The 22,299-nt window shown below is 32.4% G+C and overlaps 1 protein-coding gene across 3 annotated transcripts in view; it reads left to right on the top strand.

The window, feature by feature from the left end:
• Positions 1 to 11,888: 11,888 nt before the first annotated feature.
• LOC143230252 (uncharacterized) overlaps positions 11,889 to 22,299 on the top strand; it is a 270,711-nt gene continuing 260,300 nt past the window's right edge. For 2 of the 3 annotated variants that reach the window (XM_076463467.1, XM_076463464.1), the window contains exon 1: positions 11,889 to 12,053. The gene's annotated coding sequence lies outside the window, so the exon portion shown is untranslated. The remainder of the gene's footprint in view (positions 12,054 to 22,299) is intronic. The other variant, XM_076463465.1, reaches the window with a different exon arrangement.

Below are 22,299 nucleotides of genomic sequence, written 5' to 3'. Positions count from 1 at the left end.
AAACAATGTAGCTTCTTCCTTCATATGAACCAAAAAATAGAAACAATGTAACTTCTTCGTTCATATAAACCAAAAAATATAAACAATGTAACTTCTTCCTTCATATGAACCAAAAAATAGAAACAATGTAACTTCTTCCTTCATATGAACCAAAAAATAGAAACAATATCACTTCTTCCTTCATATGAACCAAAAAATAGAAACAATGTAACTTCTTCGTTCATATAAACCAAAAAATATAAACAATGTAACTTCTTCCTTCATATGAACCAAAAAATAGAAAGAATGTAACTTCTTCCTTCATATGAACCAAAAAATAGAAAGAATGTAACTTCTTCCTTCATATAAACCAAAAAATAGAAACAATGTAACTTCTTCCTTCATATGAACCAAAAAATAGAAAGAATGTAACTTTTTCCTTCATATAAACCAAAAAATAGAAACAATGTAGCTTCTTCCTTCATATGAACCAAAAAAATAGAAACAATGTAACTTCTTCCTTCATATGAACCAAAAAATAGAAAGAATGTAACTTCTTCCTTCATATGAACCAAAAAATAGAAAGAATGTAACTTCTTCCTTCATATGAACCAAAAAATAGAAAGAATGTAACTTCTTCCTTCATATGAACCAAAAAATAGAAACAATGTAGTTTCTTCCTTCATATGAACCAAAAAATATAAACAATGTAACTTCTTCCTTCATATGAACCAAAAATAGAAACAATGTAGCTTCTTCCTTCATATGAGCCAAAAAAATAGAAACAATGTAACTTCTTCGTTCATATAAACCAAAAAATATAAACAATGTAACTTCTTCCTTCATATGAACCAAAAAATAGAAACAATGTAACTTCTTCCTTCATATAAACCAAAAAATAGAAAGAATGTAACTTCTTCCTTCATATGAACCAAAAAATATAAACAATGTAACTTTTTCCTTCATATAAACCAAAAAATAGAAACAATGTAACTTCTTCCTTCATATGAACCAAAAAATAGAAAGAATGTAACTTTTTCCTTCATATGAACCAAAAAATATAAACAATGTAACTTCTTCCTTCATATGAACCAAAAAATAGAAAGAATGTAACTTCTTCTTCATATGAACCAAAAAATAGAAAGAATGTAACTTCTTCCTTCATATGAACCAAAAAACTAGAAACCAAAACATATAAACAACCTATGTAACTTTTTCTTTCATATAAAACAAAAAATAGAAACAGTGTAACTTCTTCCTTCATATGAACCAAAAAATAGAAAGAATGTAACTTCTTCTTCATATGAACCAAAAAATAGAAAGAAAGTAACTTCTTCTTCATATAAACCAAAAAACTAGAAACCAAAACATATAAACAACCTATGTAACTTTTTCTTTCATATAAAACAAAAAATAGAAACAGTGTAATTTCTTCCTTCGTATATAAACCAAAAATAAGAAACAACCTATTTTTAATTATATAAAACCTACCAAATAACACACTTTTGTTTATTGTATTGGTCAACACCGAACTGAATATAAAGATGACCCCAAGTAACACATTGATATTTGTTGAAATGTGTCTATGTATAACTATGTTGTGTTTTAAAGAAAAGACACCACGTTTTTATCACATCTTGTTTAGTCAGTACAAATATCAACTAAAGCTGTTTCTAAAGAGATACCTGAAAGATAAAACCTTAACAAGGAAATACCTTCCTCCGATTATACAATTAGTTACGTTTAAGATTTTGGAGTTTCTGGAAACACTGACCATTTGCCTTCCTCCACTCAAGATTTGACGTCCCACGAGTGTAGTTTCGTAACTTAGGAACTTGGAGAAAGCTGTTACAATGTTCCTTGCTTCGTTGGTTGTTAACTACACACTTATACTACTTGTATACGGAGCTAATATTAGTGCTGCGTTAGAAACAAACAAGTAATTAAAAAAAAAGTGTAAGCGTCTTTCCTTCCATCCTTTCAAGGCTTTTAAGGCCTAGTTCATCAGATTTACTGGTCTGAAGATGATAAGTCATCCTTCTTAACCCATTAAAACTTTGAACCTAGTTTCTCGGTATCAACCGATAAGTTGTTCATTTCTAGATGTTAATCAATAATCTACTATTTTCATAGTGTTAACCGTTAATCTTCTGGTTTCACGGTGTTAATTAATAAATTACTAGTTTGAAGGTGTTATCTAACAAGTTGCTAGTTTTACGGTGTTTACCACTAATCTGCTAGTTTCAAGGTGTTATCCAATAAGTTGCTAGTTTCACAGTGTTAACCACTGATCTTCTAGTTTCACGGTATTAACTGACAAGTTGCTAGTTTCACGGTGTTATCCAAAAAGTTGCTAGTTTCACGGTGTTAATCACTAATTTTCCAGTTTTACGGTATTAACCATTAATTTCTACTTTCATGGTGTTAATAAAAAAGCTGCTACTTTCACGGTGTTAATTAATAAGCTGCTAGCTTTACGGTGTTTACCACTAATCTGATAGTTTCACGGTGTTATCCAATAACTTGCTAGTTTCAAGGTGTTAACCAGTAATCTGCTAGTTTCACGGAGTTATCCAATACGCTCGTAGTTTGACGATGTTAGCTGAAAACAATTTTCGGTGGAAAACTCTTAGGTTCCTCTCCCGTTTCTCTGTGTGTCAGGCAATAGACAGTAAACTTTTATTGATTTGTATCTTTCTTTTCTCAACCATACTTTGGTTCACTCGACACGATCCTGTTTGTGTCTTATAACTGAAATAAATTATAGAATAACATACAAAACAAAGGACTAGATTTGCCTAATAAAGTTGTGAATGTATTCTTGTACTTTAGCTGTATCCCAAGTTATTCAACATTGTAATAGAACAGGGTTTTGTAAGTCACTACAAAAATCTCAACAAATTTCGTTAGTAATCGGACTTAATTAGCATCGTAAAGTTTACAGAAAAATCACCAAATCTCCAGTGGTCATAATGAATCAATGAAACTCTAGGGGTTTTGTTACTGGCCTCCAGCTCCTCGTAGAGGTTTCCTCACCAACCGATTTTGATCGTGATTAATTAACAGAACGTGTTATCACTAGTTCCTGTTTCATTAGATCATTAACATCCACTGATCGTTTTGAATCAACAAATCTCTACACTTTATAAAATAAATCTTTAGCCACAAATGGAGAGTTTACAATACCTCACAGTTATGGATTTCTCTACTGTTATGATATATCGATATAATACAAACAATTTACTACAGCCACAGATATATAGAGTTTACAATACCTCACAGTTATGGATTTCTCTACTGTTATGATATAACGATGTAATACAAACAACTTACCACAGCCACAGGTATATAGAGTCTACAATACCTCACAGTTATGGATATTGCAAAACTTTAGCTAGTTTCCATGTATCTGTACATTAGTGACTACAAAACGTTAGCTAGTTACCATGTATCTGAACATTAGTTACTACAAAACGTTAGCTAGTTACCATGTATCTGAACATTAGTTACTACAAAACGTTAGCTAGTTACCATGTATCTGAACATTAGTTACTACAAAACGTTAGCTAGTTACCATGTATCTGAACATTAGTTACTACAAAACGTTAGCTAGTTACCATGTATCTGAACATTAGTTACTACAAAACGTTAGCTAGTTACCATGTATCTGAACATTAGTTACTACAAAACGTTAGCTAGTTACCATGTATCTGAACATTAGTGACTACAAAACGTTAGCTAGTTACCATGTATCTGAACATTAGTGACTACAAAACGTTAGCTAGTTACCATGTATCTGAACATTAATCTGAAAGTGTTACTACAGAAGGTTTACTTATCATTACATGTCTTTACATTGTGTTAGCCAATCAGCTTGTGTTTCTAGATAGAACTTGCAGGTTGTTCTATTTGATATGGTTATAGCTGGTAGTTTCCACACACAAGAACTCCCCTGGGTTACGGAGTACACAACACGAACCGAACAACTTTCTATTTAATATGGTTATAGCTGGTAGTTACTACACACAAGAACTCCCCTGGGTTACGGAGTACAAAACACGAACCGAACAACTTTCTATTTGATATGGTTATAGCTAGTAGTTACCACACATAAGAACTCCCCTGGGTTACGGAGTACACAACACGAACCGAACAACCTCGTTCTCATTTTCAACTTATTGCCTTTTTCGAGCATTATTCCAAACAGAGACATCTAGTTTACAAACAGAAAGTTTCAATTCGAAGAGAAACACAAACACTGAAGAGCAAGCTAAGAAGTAGAATATTACTCTACGAGCCTTCCGCCTCAACGGAAACGTTTCTTAGAGGAATACGACTTGATAGGATAGCTGTTGAGATGAAGTCTGATAGTTCGTGGTGTTTGGCCAACAGCCAAAACCAGCACAATAGAAGAGCTGCTAGCTCTATTGAAAATCGTTATCCCTGTTAGACAGATCTCTCTACCCTCCATTTTTGTTGTTTTAACCCGTATCTAGAGAAATCTCATCAGGGCAGAACTTCTTATAAATGAAACATTTGAAAACAAAGAAGAAGGAAGGGCCATAATGGATTATGGTGATGCTGGTTGGGTGATTAGCGTACAAGAGAAAATATAGACACCCTTCAATTATCTTCCTTAAGAACAGTATCTATAGTGAGGTCTGTTTTCTTTACCAATTCTACTAGATGAAAAAACTAAAATTCAAAACGGAAAGCCACAGATTGAATTAGGGGTCGGTCCCTGTTAATTAAAGTATCAGCTTATATTACATGCATCCTAATCAATACAGAATCGATTTCTTTTCTTCTTTTTTTGATGAGTTAACCAGCGAGTAAACAAGTGTTAGAAGCTTATTAAAAGTTACTGATTACTCAACTGCTTTGAGAACTCTTAGGAAAAGCCTGTTTCTATTTCTAAATAGAGTAGATAGCATTGTCTTAAGCCTATATTCTAACAAAAGTTTCTGGATACAATCAATAACATAAGAATACCGATTTGGAAATCAATTCACGATTCATGCTGAAAACTATATTTCAGTCTTTCAACTATTACAGGTCAATAAAGTTCATTCGTTTTTTGAGAGATGACATTTTGTTTTCTGCTATCAAGCCCAGAACCTCATTCATGTGTCTGCATACGACGTTTCATTCTTCTAGGTAGACAAGAACTTTATTCATCTGATTGTATAGAACGTCTCTTTCTTCTCGCTGGACAAGAATATAATTCATCTGATTGTATACGGCATTTCTTTCTTCTAACAATACATGAACTTCATTCATCATATTGTATACGGCATTTCTTTCTTCTCGCTGGACATGAACTTTATTCATCAGATTGTATACGGCATTTCTTTCTTCTAACTATACAAGAACTTTATTCATCAGATTGTATAGAAAGTTTCTTTCTTCTAACTATACAAGAACTTTATTCATCATATTGTATTGGAGGTTTATTTCTTCTCGCTGGACAAGAACTTCATTCATTTGATTTGTTTTCGACCTTTGGATCTGGTAGCGCAGGTCTGTGAACTTTGTTTTATTCATTTATCACATGTTTTCATTTATCTTTTTGAGGTTTGGTCCGCTAGCCTTCGTCAAGATCGTTGATTTTTTCTCTTGATTGCACAGTAAATATCTTTACTAAACATGTCCAGTTCTTGACTAAATACGTTTAAACCAAAAACCTCAATCTTTGATTACCACGCCATCTAGTTTTAAATAGCCTGACGTCACACAACAATTACAGTCTAGTATAATAACAGCATAATACAGTTTAAAGCCATACAATAACTACAGTATATAACAATATAATCTGACGTCATACAACAATTGCAGGCTAAAGTAATGTAGTCTGACGTCATTTAACAATTACAGTTTAGAATAAAATAGTGATACAACAATTAGAGTTTAGCATAATATAGTTCAATGCCATACAATAATTACAGTATATAATAATATAATCTCATGTTATGCAACAATTGCAGGCTAAAGTAATGTAGTCTGAAGTCATTTAACAATTACTATCTTCCATAACATACGCAAACAGTCACAAAAATTAAACGTTCAGTCTAATCCATAGTTACAAAATAATCAAAGACTAGCAGGAATTATTTTGACGGTAAACGTTTACAGAACTTGCTTCATCAGTGATATAGCAACTGAAGTCCACCACAGTTTATTCAGATAGCCAGACAACAGCTAGAGTCCAGAATATGACAGTATAATAACATTCAGGTAGTCAGACAACAGCTAAAGTCCAGATTATCACAGTATAATAACCAACTGGTATCGTTGAAACGTGACTCCCAGCTTAAAAAGAACAACGTTAAAGTCGCCCTGAAGGCCAACATTTATAAGTATTTTTATAAAAATATTTTTTCACTCACTGTTTCTTTATTAAATTCACAACCGCACCCAGTGTGTATTCTGAGTTTTTTTAAGTAACACATAAAAATTTCGCTGTGTACAAACTAAGACATAACATCAAGCAAAAGTCACTTAGTTACTCTACTTTCGAGGTATTAATGTATCTCGTTAATAGTGTTACAGATAAGACTAGGCTTAGTTGCTTTTCTAACGGGTTATCCTATTCCACGTAAGACAGGAAGGTCCAACAGTGAATAGCCACTTACTCTCCTTTCGCCATGGTCATTTCAAATCTCATGAATCAGAATAACAGACTTTTCTTTGGTTTGAAAATGACAAAATATTTGAAATATCGGTTCACTAAAGAAACATTACGTTTATGATTATTACAAATTATTAAAAAAAAAAAAAAAAAACAGCAATTGTTGCTGTAAAAGTGTTTATTGTGTATTACACTTCGGTGTTGTTAAGAAAATGTTTTAACGCTTGGTATCAATAAACCGAGAATAATAACAAAAACAGATAAATGTTGACGTTATAACTATTATAGATAATAAAGATTTGATACAAGAACTTCTTGTTATCTGAAAAGTACTCTCTGCCCCCTAGGGTGCGCTCTCCTTTTTCAGGCGAGATCATGAAAGTCGAAAGTTACCGTTCGAGGAAAGTGTGTAGACATTAAGTGAACTAGCAAGGAATGTTATAGTACAGCGGCAGTTTATCTAGATCTGGTATAGCTATCAGTAAAACTTCCTTGCATTACAATAGCTCCATCTATATTTTTCTCATAAGAAAAATTAAACAATATTCTAGAGATGAATGTTGAATCTGTTAGGATGTTTCCAACTAAAGGCAGTCACGGCTCACATGAGAAGATACGCGTTAGCAAAAGAGACCAGACGCCGGAAAGCAGAGGTTGGATAAACCTTCTCACTGCAATGGTGACAGACATAAGAACACAAACATGTGTTCAAACCTTGTTTTCACAACATTCACTAAACAAATGTCTTCGACTCCTATCGTGGTTACACCTAATTTACATTATAATTCACTGTCTAATCAAAACTTCCAACTTAGTGGATCAATTTCCATAATCTATTCTCCCCTTCCAAACAGCAATAGCCATCTAGTAATTGTACAAATAATGACTTCCGGCCAGGTGTCAATTTCTTTGTTGAGTAGTGAGTGCCTAACTTTAGTATACTATGAATAGTTGTGGTTAAATAACCTGCTTGTCTCTGTCTTTCACCACCTTACCATTTTCTGAATGGTTGTGGTTAAATAACCTGCTTGTCTCTGTCTTTCACCACCTTACCATTTTCTGAATGGTTGTGGTTAAATAACCTGCTTGTCTCTGTCTTTCACCACCTTACCATTTTCTGAATGGTTGTCGTCAAATAACCTGCTTGTTTCTAATTGTTATTAAAAACTTGGTTGTTTTATTTAGGTTAGTATAATAAACTGATAACTTTTACCTAGTTGTTTCTGGTTAAGGTTAAATAACCATATTGTACCTGGTTATGTTTAAATCACCTGATTGTATGTTAATGGGGTTAAATAACCTGTTTTGTTTTTTATTGAGGCTAAATAACCTTGCTGTTTCAGATTGAGGTCAAATAAACTGATTGTTTCTGCTTGTAGTTACATAACGCGCTCATTTCTGAGGTTAAATAACGTGTATGTTTCTGAGGTTAAATAACCTGGTGTATAGAATGTAGAGACAACTTCAGTTGATCATTTTCACTACTAGGAACTACGTAAGAAACTAGTCCTAACACAAAGAAAACATGGAAAGAATGATTATTACTAATATTTGTGAAAATAAAGAAATGAAGTTTATATTTAAATCAATATAGAGGTAAATAAAATAAAGAAATGAAGTTTATATTTAAATCAATATAGAGGTAAATAAAATAAAGAAATGAAGTTTATATTTAAATCAATATAGAGGTAAATAAAATAAAGAAATGAAGTTTATATTTAAATCAATATAGAGGTAAATAAAATAAAGAAATGAAGTTTATATTTAAATCAATATAGAGGTAAATAAAATAAAGAAATGAAGTTTATATTTAAATCAATATAGAGGTAAATAAAATAAAGAAATGAAGTTTATATTTAAATCAATATAGAGGTAAATAAAATAAAGAAATGAAGTTTATATTTAAATCAATATAGAGGTAAATAAAATAAAGAAATGAAATTTATATTTAAATCAATATAGAGGTAAATAAAATAAAGAAATGAAGTTTATATTTAAATCAATATAGAGGTAAATAAAATAAAGAAATGAAGTTTATATTTAAATCAATATAGAGGTAAATAAAATAAAGAAATAAAGTTTATATTTAAATCAATATAGAGGTAAATAAAATAAAGAAATGAAGTTTATATTTAAATCAATATAAATAAAATGTTTATTCAAACGTAGTTTTTATAAAAAATCAATGTCATACTGAAACCGGAAATTACCAACCAACGAAACCGGAAATTGGAGACCTCAGGATTCAGAATTGAATCGAGCTGCAACTGACGTCATCACCGATACACTCTCGCAACAAACCAATTTCTATAACGAACTGAGAGATTAAGCTGTTCGACAAATCAGTCAACAATGAAACGTGGCTCATCTACACCCTTTCTCTGTCTCAGATTTTACCGGATCATAAGTGACTTTAGACCAAAATATCTAGGTGGCGTGTTTTGGCCTGACAAACTAGAAGTTAAAGTTCTGGAATGTTCTTTTAGCATACACACAACATTCTAAATGGCGTGCTTTCTCAACTCTGTTCCTCCAGGTTCTCTTCAAAAGCCATAATCATGAATCAAGAAACACAAAGCTATGGTTGGAAAATGTTAGAAACAGAAACAAACAGATGTTCATTACTAAGGTCTATGCCCCACGCTAGTACAGCGGTTGTCTACCGATTTACAACGCTAAAATCATGAGTTTGATTCCCTTAAGTGGACTCAGCAGATAGCCCGGTGTGGCTTTGCTATAAGAAAAACACACTAAGGTTCAATTAGTGGTAACACTTAAAAATGCAAAGATGCTAAAGTTGACCTAGTGGTAACACTTAAAGGTAGGAAAATGCTAAAGTTGACTTAGTGGTAACACTTAAAGGTAGGAAAATGCTAAAGTTGACTTAGTGGTAACACTTAAAAGATGCTAAAGTTGATTTAGTGGTTACGCCTAAGGGTAGAAGGTATACTCTTCACTTTCAAAGATAAAGTTTAAACTTGACTTAGATATTTAGTTAGAGATATTCCAAGAATGAAAACAAACAGTTTGGGATTCAGAACCTTGACTGATTCTTGGTCTTTGGTCTTCACTTACCAAATATCTCGATATCTCTGGAGAACAGTTTGTGTAGGGTGTTCTGAATTATTGGTTAGTTAAAAAACTCCTCTCAAGTACATCCAGGTAATATTCGTACTATTTACACTTATTACACCCTCCTTGATATAATAATATCTGATATTACTAAAGTGTTAACTAAACACTGTATCTCACTGATTCTTCAATCTCCTTGTCACCTATGTTGGTAACGTGTTAGATGTTTTATATCTAACATACGTACATATAAAGTGTTGGGTGTGACTACACTGTGGTGAACTTGAAACATTAAATTCCACGGTTATGGAATACAACCCAAGTAAAAAGTAGGGTTAACGTACTTCTCTCTTCTACCCAAGCTTCTCTTAATAAATACACAACGTTGTAACACAACGTTGTAACACAACTTTCTTTAGTTAAGGGATAATTGATTTTCTCAAATACTGAGAAATCTTTTAAGTAACGACAGTTTTGAAGATTATTTGAGTGTAATTGTTAATTTCTCGTGAACTATGTTGAGCTTCTTACATACTGTGTTTAGACTTCATCTAGACACACAGAGTCACCACGATGTAGTCACACAGATACTTTATCTTGTCTCATAGAGTTTCACTGTGAGGTTACACAAAAGACTATCCAGTCTCATAAAGTCACACTGTGAAATTACACATAGGATTATCTAGCCTCATAGAGTCTCACTGTGAGGTTACACAAAAGACTATCCAGTCTCATAAAGTCACACTGTGAAGTTACACATAGGATTATCTAGCCTCATAGAGTCACACTGTGAAGTTACACATCGGATTATCTAGTCTCATAGAGAGTCACACTGTGAAGTTACACATAGGATTATCTAGCCTCATAGAGTCACAATAAAGTTACACGAAAGACTGTCTAGTCTCTCACAGTCACACTGTGAAGTTACACATAAGATACACATGTTATTAACTGTTTAGATTTCATTTTTTTACGTTACAAGTTATTAACTGCTACTTACTTTAACTTGAAGAAAGTTGTCAACTCCAAGAGTCACAATGTTCATTCTGTTTAATGCTGTCACTTGTCGGTACAGCGGTAAGTCTACGGATTACGCCAAAATTAGGGGCTCGATTCCACTCGGTGGACTCAGTAAATAGCCCGATGTGGCTTTACTATAAGAAAAACACACTCACACTATCTAATATCAATAATATACCGAAATAATTTCCTTTAAGAATGTTTTTTCTTCGTTTCAACAGTACAGACTGTAGGGGTAATTTTCATCGTTTGAACAGTACAGACTGTAGGGGTAATTCTTGATTATCAAAAATAGTAGGGTTATTTTTCTCTATCTCCCCTTTAAAAGTTTCACCAGGAGGCCGTTTGGAGGTCAAATCCTTTAAACGTTAAGTCGGTTTCATTGGTTTAATCTCCTCTGTATTAGCAACACGTCATCTGTAGTTAAACTTTTATAGTTCAGTTGGTGGATAGCTTCACCTAGTGAGGACAGATGTATAGATTTGTTTTTTTGTATCGTACACCATTCGACCAGAGCGACTACAACGTTGAATATTTTAGTCTCTGTCAAAGACATTCACTTTGGGCGTGTTGGCACATATCGTATGAAGAGGTCTTTCATTATTAAATAAACATAGAAATGACGCATTGTGTAGCAACTGGTATACACATGTATGTGTGGATTAGAATATTGAAGTTACCATGGGTACCATTGTAGCCAGTATGCAAAATAGAGATCTCTTTACATAAAAATAAATATTAGTTATTAGTTATTCTTAATGCACCAATAATAAAACTAAGTAATTTTGTTTATTTATAAGAAATTTCATGTGCAGGTATGTGTGTGGTAAGTTTGAAGACTCAAACCGCTAAAATCTGGGTTTCAATACCCATGGTGGGTACAACACATATAGCCCGTTGTTTAACTTTGCGCCTAACAGCGTACAAACAAACAAAAAATACCCCTAATCTGAAAGAAAACAATTCAGTTTTAAAGACTCAACTCACAAAACGTATTTATTGTTTTATCACTTATAGAAAGATCCATCAAAACTGTTAAGAGTAGCACGAGATTTAAGCCTAAAACTACCCGAACACGACGCATTCGAAACTTAACACAATTCATCACGCTCGGTTTCTTATCAATACGGTAGCGCCCTCTCTGGATGAGACTTTCAGCGACGTGAGGAACCGCAGGCTTGACTGAGGCACTTGAGTGTTTGGAGTATTTGTGAGTAAGTGGTGGCAATTGAAGTTGTCCCGAACTCTTTGCCTTCCTGGTCTTGGCTCTAACTATTCGAACATTCAGATTCGTGTTCACTGATCTGATCGTGTAAGTGTAATCTGTCCATCGTATCGAAGAGACTGATCAGAGGTAAGCCTGTATTGGTTCTGCTTTTTCCTTTATAGAAAGTTCGAGATGAATCGTTTTTCATTCCGTTCTTTTAAAAAACCTCAAGTAAGAACAAAAACAGTCTTTATTTATAATTACAGACTGAAGTTCCTGAATCTGTCGAGCTTCGGTTAGAAGATAGCTAGTCTTACTTTTTAATAAATAAAACATTCTCTTGTAAATAATGACTTGAGATATAGCTTGACTTTATTCGCCGCAGTAGGAATATTCGTTATTTAAAGTTTGTTTGTTTAATTAAAAATATAAGCTATTATTACGTGTTAATTACGTAGAGTCTACGTTGGACTTTTACAAACGAAGCTGCAATTGTGTATACTGTTACTATGTGTAACATATCTACGTCTATACACTATTTTGTGTATAGATTGTCTTGTAATGTTGTTTGTATACATTTTTCAATGTATTGTGTTTTGCTTCTAATCAGATGAAACTTCTTTCTGACGTGTTCACATTAATTTACGTGATTTACGCTGCATTACTGCATGTTAGTTCTCCACAGGTAATATTATATTGTTATATACTGGTTGTCAACAGATAATATTGTATTGTTGTGTGTTAGTTATCCACAGATGATAGTGTATTGTTGTGTGATAATTATCCACATATACCACTGTATTGTTGTGTGATAATTATCCACAGATGATACTGTATTGTTGTGTGGTAATTATCCACAGATGATACTGTATTGTTGTGTGATAATTATCCATAGATGATACTGTATTGTTGTGTGATAATTATCCACATATACCACTGTATTGTTGTGTGATAATTATCCACGTATACCACTGTATTGTTGTGTGATAATTATCCACGTATACCACTGTATTGTTGTGTGATAATTATCCACAGATGATACTGTATTGTTGTGTGATAATTATCCATAGATGATACTGTATTGTTGTGTGATAATTATCCACATATACCACTGTATTGTTGTGTGATAATTATCCACGTATACCACTGTATTGTTGTGTGATAATTATCCACGTATACCACTGTATTGTTGTGTGATAATTATCCACAGATGATACTGTATTGTTGTGTGATAATTATCCACGTATACCACTGTATTGTTGTGTGATAATTATCCATAGATGATACTGTATTGTTGTGTGATAATTATCCACGTATACCACTGTATTGTTGTGTGATAATTATCCACATATACCACTGTATTGTTGTGTGATAATTATCCACATATACTACTGTATTGTTGAGTGTCAGTTCTTCATATATTACAACTGTATATCTCTTAAATAATCTGTTTGTATACACATCAAGCACATAGTAGTGTGTAGTGAGGATAAAATAACCTACTGTGTGTTGTTTACAAGAGTTATAGTTTATCGATTTTCCACCTTCTACAGCTCGGACTGTGGTAATCTATACTATCAAATAGTTTCAGTGGTTGTGTTATACTGGACCATTACTTTACATACCAAATTTCAAAGCAATCCATTAAGAAATACACGAGATAAAGCACTTTGAATTTTGATGGAATTTCTATCGTATCTTTTAATTTTTACCAAAAATACGGAAGCTTTATCTAATATAAATAAACATTTTTAACTACTTTATTTCTATATATTTTTATTAAATCTGGTAAACTGACAGATCTTTTCAACTTACAGTTATGAGTCTTATTTGATGTAAATATTCGCCACGTGTGCAAACTTATTCAACAAAAACCGCTCAAGTTTAACACAAATGTTTACGCATGCCTACACAAAAAAGTCTGATAAGCTATTGGTCCATCATTTTTAGTACAGATTCATCTAAAAGTAAAAGTGAACCGGTTTCGTTTTTGTCATTTGAATTTAAAATAACTGATTTAAAACAGCGAACCTATAAGGTGAAAGAAAGCGAAGATACATAATTATTGGTTAGGATAAGCAAACCAGATCAGTAGTTTGTAGCTCAAGTTTCCGAAGTAATCAAACTGGTGGATGGTTATTATTGATTATTCATTACGGTTATTATTGATTATTCATTGCCAACGTTTCAGAACAAATTTACTAAATTTTATGAAATTATCCTAAATTAAAAAGTGTTAAGCATCACGTGACGTTGATTTAAGCAATTAACATAGATAATAATACTTTATACGACTATACCAATTACATGGGGTGATGACAAGAAACTGTTAATCTAAATTCCATAGCTTTATTATAAAAGAAGCTATTAACACTGGTTTAGAGAAGAAAAACTTCCACCACATATTTTAAAGAATCCAATTGGTTCTGTAAAGTATAGGTCTGTTCCTAATAATAGGATTGCTACCATAAATTAATATTGGTTGCTGTCGCGTGTCACTCTCTTTCTTGCTGTAATTTGTTGGCTTGTATTGACAAATATGTCACGATATATAATCAAAAAACACTTTAGCCCGCACGTTTTTTCACTCCTAAGATGTTTTTGACTACACTTATATAAATGTTTTTTTTTTTTTAAATAAAGTTAAGCACAAAGCTACACAAAGGACTATCTGTGTTCTGCCCAACATTGGTATCGATACTCGGTTTTTAGCGCTGCCACTGATAGGGGAATTTATATAAGAAAGTTTTCTCTTACTCGAGTTTTACCATATTGAAGAATGAGTTTCTCAACTCTGTCGTTTCACATAAAAACTTTATTTTCAGTTTATTTCTCATCCTGTAAGGGTAAGAATGTTAAACATCATTCACGACTGAGAAACTATTCTTTTATATGTTCTCTTCTCTTCTCGTTCATGGAAAACTAAAGGTGGCGCTGCAACTGGTAAAGGTCGTTTATTTGTCTGTTTAAAAACTAACCTTTTCTTAACAGAATCAAATTTTCTTCTATATTTAAAAGTTTCCAATTAGATAACTTGGACTGGTCGAAGAACCCGTTAACAGCAAAAAAGTGGGTTCGAATCTTCAGACTGGTAATTGGATGCCTGGTATTTCATATCGGTATTAAAATAAGGTATGAAAATAAAGCTTGTATGTCTACTTTAGTACAAACTACACAACACGTTACTGTACGCTCTGCCCATTACGAGAATCGAACCCAACATTTTAATGTTGTAAGTCAATAACACTCAATAAGTTTAAAACATTCCTAACATAGGTTTCAGCTTTACCAGAAAGTGACAATATCAATAGTCTCCGGTTGGTTAATTGTCGCTTTATAAGTTAATATGATATGCAGTAGGACTAATGAAACACAAAAGGATGCACAAAGGTGCCTAAAGTTTCAGTGATCTTATAGTTAAAAAATATGATAAACTTTGGATAACACCTGGCTGAAATCAATCACGAAGGGTCAGCTGTAAGTTGTTACTAGCCTACTGTGTAGCATTGAATGATAAAAAGAGCAACAATGCTGATGATAGGTTCGGTTTATTTTCACGGATTTCCAACTCTAAAATCCCGAGTTCGATTCCTGCAGTGGAAAAAGTGCAAATACCCCATTGTGCGATTGGCACGAAGAAAGAAATAACGGCACAGATAACAAATTTGTTTATTGATTTTTTCACCATTAATTGTGCTTGTTAAACATAGATAGGGGGCGCTGGTTCTTTTCGTTTTGGAAGTATTATGTTGTAAAGAAAGAAAGACGTATGCGTGAGTGAGAGTTCGGAAAACCCTCGAGAGAGTAATTACTTTTACCATACGAACAAGTGGTCGGATTATTTGAGAAAACAACTAAAATACTATTATTACTATTACCTAAGGAGAAACAATTTAAAATATAATCGTTCAAGCGTCTTTGATAGATGCTGTTTCGGGGTTTTACAGATTCATATAAAAATACTTGAAGAAATGTTGTACGTACAGTATTCATAAAATAAACAAATATGTTTTTCTAAACAACTTACTACTTCTTTAATGAAAAAATCGAACATGAACTCTATCTAGTGTAACATGTTTAAACCTAACACTAAGTCTAGATTACCTTCAATTGTTTTCTTATGCTGCATTGTTGTTCTCATATTGTTCTCTGTGTTATATTATTGACATATTTTAGATGGTACTGTTGTTCTGTGATATTGTTCTCTGTGTTATATTGTTAACATACTTTATACACTATTGTTGTTATGTGATATTCTTCTCTTTTTGTATTACTAACGTATTTTAGATGGTATTGTTGTTCCCATATTGTTCTCTGTGTTATATGATTAACATATATTAAATGGTATTGCTGTTTTGTGATATTGTTCTCTGTGTTATGTTATTAGCATATTTTATACAGTATTGTTGTTCACATATTGGTGACCGAGTTATATTATAAACATATTTTAGATGGTATTGTTGTTCTGTGATATTGTTTTCTGGGTTATATTATTAATATTTTTAGATGGTATTGTTGTTCTCATATAGCTCTTTGTGTTATAATATTAAAATATTTTATACAGTATTTTTGTTCTAATATTGGTCACTGTGTCATATTATAAACATAATTTAGATGGTATTGTTGTTCTGTGGTATATTTCTCTGTTTTGTATTATTAGCATATTTTATACAGTATTGTTGTTCTCATACTTGTCACTGTGTTATATTATTAACATATTTTAGATGGTGTTGTTGTTCTGCGATATTCTTCTCTGTGTTATATTATTAACATATTTGAAATAGTTTTGTCGTTCTGTAATATTGTTCTCTTTGTTATGTTATCAAGATATTCCGTACAGTATTGTTGTTATGTGATATTGTTCTCTGTGTTATATTCTTCACATATTTTATACAGCATTTTTGTTATTATATTCTTTTCTGTGTTACATTATTAATATACTTTAGATGATGTTGTTCTTTTTGTAATATTCTTCTTTGTATTATATTATTTACATATTTTATGCAGTATTGTTGTTCTGTGATATTGTTCTCTGTGTTATGTTAGTAAAATATTTTAGATGGTATTGTTGTTCTCATATTGTTCTTTGTGTTTAATATGAAAATATTTTAAATAGTATTTTTGTTCTCACATTGGTCACCGTGTCATATCATTAACAGAATTTAGATGGTGTTGTTGTTCTGTGATATTCTTCCCTGTGTTATATTATTAACATATTTGACATTTTATTGTTGTTCTGTGATATTGTTCTCTATGTTATATTGTTGACATATTTTATACACTATCGTTGTTCTCATTTTGGTCACTGTGTTATATAATTTACATATTTTCGATGGTATTGTTGTTCTGTTATATTGTTCTCTGTGTTATAATATTGACATATTTCATATATTGTTGTTCTCATATTGGTCAGTGTATTGTATTACTAACATATTTTGTACAGTATTGTTGTTCTGATATTGTTCTCTGTATTATATTATTAGCATATTTTTGACAGTATTATTGTTCTCATATTTTAGATGGTATTTGTTGTTCTGTGATACTGTTCTCCTTTTTATGTTGATATCATATTTTATACAATATTGTTGATCTCATATTGGTCACTATGATATATTATGTTTATTATGTTTCTCATGGTGGTCTCTGTTTTATATTAGTAATATACATTATAAGCTATTGTTGTTCTTGTATTGGTCTCTGTGTTATAATATGAACATACTTTGGACCGTATTGTTGTTCTGGTATTGGTCACTGAGTTGTATTATTAACATATTTTAGTTGGTATTATTGTTCTCCTATTGGTCACTGTGTTGATTTATTAACATATTTTATACTGTATTGTTGTTCTCGTATCAGTCTGTGTTATATTATTAACATATTTTAATGGTATTGTTGTTCTGTGATATTGTTCTCTGTGTTAAAATATTAAAATACTTTATATAGAATTGTTCTTCAAATATTGTTCTCTGTTTTATATTATTAACACACTTTATTCAGTATCATTGTTGTGTGATATTGTTCAATGTGTTATATTATTAGTATATATTATATAGTATTCTTGTTATAATATTGATATGTGTGTTAACATATTATCATATTTTAGACAGTATTGTTCTTCTTATATTCGTCTCTGTGTCATATTATTAACATATTTTAGATGGTATTATTATTCTGTGATATTGTTCTCTGTGTTAAAATATTTAAATATTTTTATAGAATTGTTCTTCTCATATTAGTCACTGTGTTATATTATTTTCATATTTTATATATTATGGTTGTTCCGCTATTGTTGTCTGTGTTATAATATTAACATATTTTAAACTGTATTTGAGTTCTCATATTGGTCGCTGTATCGTATTATTAACATATTTTTACAATATTTTTGTTCTCATATTCTCTATGTTAAATAATTAATATATGTTAGATGGTATTGTTGTTCTGTGATATTTTTCTTCGTGTTATGTTATTTGCATATTTTATACAATATTTTTGATCTCATACTGGTCTCTGTTTTATGATATTAACATATATTATACATTAACATTTTTCTCTTGTGGATGTATGTTATATTAGTTACATATATTATACACTATTGTTGTTCTTGTATTGGTCTCTGTGTTATAATATCAAGATACTTTAGACAGTATTGTTGTTCTCATACAGGTCACTGTGAAATATTGTTAACACAGTTTGTACAGTATTGTTGTTCTGTAATATTGATTTCTGGGTTATATTATTATCGTATTTTATACATTATAGTTTTTCTCATATAGGTCTCTGCGTTATATTAGTAACATCAGTGATGGCGAAAAACCCACTTGTAGAGAAAAATGTATATACTCTTCAAAAAAAGAAACGCAAAAGGCAAAATTTGAGACATATTGTTAACAAGTTTATTCCAGGTAGTTCTGTATGACATGTGTGAAACTTTGCACATTTACTGCTGAACATCCAAAGTCTGCAAAGGCGAAGTCCACGCTCACTAGGTGAAGTTTAACGTCACTCAAAGTCAATAACGAGTATGCCCCCCGTGAGCATCAATAACTGCTTGGCATCTCCTGCCCATGGAAGCGATGAGATGACGAATCACATCCTGTGGAATGGCTGTCCACTCAGCCTGTAAAACTGCTGCAAGCTGAGGTAGAGTCTGCGGTTGAGGTTGTCGCCGTCGCAGACGTCGGTCCAACTCGCCCCAAAGATGTTCGATGGGGTTTAAATCTGGTGATCTGGAGGGCCAGGGAAGAACGTTGATGTTGTGGTGTCTCAAGAAGACAGTGGTGAGTCGGGCTGTGTGAGGACGGGCGTTGTCATGTTGAAAAACGTCGTTGACGTTCACCATGATGGGTTGCACATGGGGCTTAAGAATCTCGTCGACGGTTGCGTACGGTATGATCGGAAATCCAACGCAGCCCTGGTATGGTTGAGGCAGTAAACGTCGCAGTGGTGGTCCTATCCCGAAGGTGACGTAACCGGATGTTGCGATCTTGTGCGGGCGTGGTCACACGAGGTCTGCCAGATCGTGGACGGTCACGAGTTGATCCATGTTGTTTGTGACGATTCCATAGCTTTGTGATGGTGCTTGGGTGGACATTCACAGCTCTGGCAACATCTGATCGAGATTCGCCTGCTTCCAAGCGGCCAATGGTGTTGTTGCGTTGTGCTTCAGTCAGTCTTGGCGTAACTGTATTGCGTGTCGGTGGCTTAACACTGAGCTATGGAAACCGAGAACCCGTCACTTTTATAGGGATTTTGCACATGTTGCACTTGCAGAACATGCAGATCTCTCAAACAAATTTATTGGACACGAATGCGTTTTGGCGAAAAATCCGATGTTTTCCTCCGTTTTCAAAGTGTACAACTTTTATTGTCATTTTGGTCTGACAACCAGTGCCTTAACACGTGTAACATCACATACTCTGAGCTTGTAACGTTATTACATATATTTCTCTTTAAAATAACAAATATGTCCCTTTTGCGTTTCTTTTTTTGAAGAGTATATTTAAAAACGGCTGGTTTGGGTTGAGATTTTTTTTTTTGCAGAGGAGCGAACAACGTTTCAACCTTCTTCGGTCATCATCAGGTTCACAAGGAAAGAAAGAGGTAACTGACCGATAGCTGACCACATGGTTGAAGGGGGTTGTGTAATACAAGTATAAAGGTGTTCCTTTGTATTAATAAATATAATCAAACATCTAAGCACGCTCTCTACATTCCTACACTCAGTTACACAACCCCCTTCAAACATGTGGTCAGCTATCGGTCAGCTACTTCTTTCTTTCTTTGTGAGCCTGACGATGACCGAAGAAGGTCGAAACGTTGTTCGCTCCTGTGCATAAAATTTTTTCTCAACTCAAACCAGCCGTTTTTACATATATATTAGTAACATATTTTATACACTATTGCTGTTCTCTTAATGGTTTTTGTGTTATAATATTAACATATTTTAGACAGTATTCTTGTTCTCCTATTGGTCACTGCGTTGTATTATTAACATATTTTATACAGTATTGTTGTTTTTCATATTGGTCACTTTGTTTTATTATTAACATATTTTATACGATATTGTTGTTCTCATATTGGTCATTGTTGTTTTTATATTGTTCTCTGTGTTATGTTATTAACATATTTTAGATGGTATTACTGTTCTGTTTTCTTGTTTTCTGTGTTATATTATTAAAACATTTTATACAGTGTTGTTCTCATATTGGTCTCTGTGTGATATTATTAACATATTTTATACGGTATTGTTGATTTTATATTGGTCACTGAGTTGTATTATAAACATATTTAAATGGTATAGTTGTTCTATTATTAACATATTTTATACAGTATTGTTGATTTTATATTGGTCACTGAGTTGTATTATAAACATATTTAAATGGTATAGTTGTTCTCACATTGTTCTCTGCGTTATATTATTAAGATATTTTAGATGGTATTACTGTTCTGTGTACTTGTTCTCTGTCTTATATTATTAACATAGTTTGTTCAGTATTGTTTTTCTCATATTGATCTCTGTGTTTATTATCAGCATATTTCATACAGTATTGTTGTTGTCTTATTTGCCGCTTTGTTTTATTATTAACTTATTTTATACAATATTGTTCACATATTGGTCACTGTGTTATATTATTTTTATATTTTGTATATTATGTTTGCTGTTTCGATATTCGTCTCTGTGTTATATAATTGATGTATTTTTGGTCTCTCATACTTATTTCTGTGCTGTAGTCGTGAAGTATTTGATATAGTGTGTCAAACATGAGTGCAATCACCAAGTGTTTGAATTTAGTTGAATAAAATTGCAAAAGCCGTTCTAGTGATTATTGAAGACATTTCAAGCTAAATATGCCACTGGTGACAGAAATGACTGTTAGTTCTTGGGAATGTATAGATGATGCTCCTAATTGTGATATAAAATATTTCATTTAAATCTGTCCCCAACACTAAGTAGTGTTTCAATTAGTGTCTATGCAGTTGGATGAGCTGCACCAACAAAAATATCTGTACACTTGAAAATTAACTTGCTTAAGTTAGTTCAATTGGATAAATGTTTAAAAAAATTTAAGATTTTTATACAATTTTATTCCAGAGTCAATAAATAAGTATATTTAGTAAACAATTTTAATTGTTTTTATAATAGGCCTATATATATATAAATGAGAGGCAATAATCCATCATGTATCAAACAAGTGGGAGCCCTCAATAGCCACGGTAGCTGAAGGTGAAAAGAATTAGACTAAATTAATCTACGAGAGTTTTTCCCATTTTTATCAGCTATATTTTTGTGCACCGTCAATTCCAAGCATGGCGCGAGTGTATAGCCGATTTGATTTTACTGTTCAATAGGATTTCTACCAGCTTACCCTAAAATTGAAATTCTTTATGGCAGGATTATAGAAAATAAACTATCAGACCTGAGGCGTGGTCAAATGCATCAATCGAACAAGAGTTCCCCCTCTAGTGCAGCGGTAACTCTACGTACTTACAATGCTAAAATCAGGGGTTCGATTCACCTCGGTGGACTCAGCAGATGGCCCAACGTGGCTTTGCTATAAGAAAACGCACCCGCACTCACTCGATCAAGAGATGACGGAGACTGGTGCTGAAAGTTTGTACTTGAAGAAAAGAGTCCATTATATAAACCGTTATGCCACGGCTAAAAATGAAGTTGAAATATAATTGTGCAGTTGAAAAAAATTCTTAGAAAAAGCTGTGATGCTTTATTTTATGATCTAAAATACCTTGTAGTAAATATATCTATACTAAAAGATAATAAGAATAGTAACTTCAATAAAAATATAGATGGCGCTCCAATTTGCGATATAAGATATTTCATCTTCAGTTTATTATTTTAACATATTGTGTATTAATGCTCATTATGTTTCACGAA

Source organism: Tachypleus tridentatus, chromosome 10 (assembly GCF_004210375.1).
Source record: "Tachypleus tridentatus isolate NWPU-2018 chromosome 10, ASM421037v1, whole genome shotgun sequence".
Classification (NCBI taxonomy): Eukaryota; Metazoa; Arthropoda; class Merostomata; order Xiphosura; family Limulidae; genus Tachypleus; species Tachypleus tridentatus.
The sequence above is the reverse complement of the archived record's forward strand: the minus strand, read 5'-3'. Positions and strand labels throughout refer to the sequence as shown.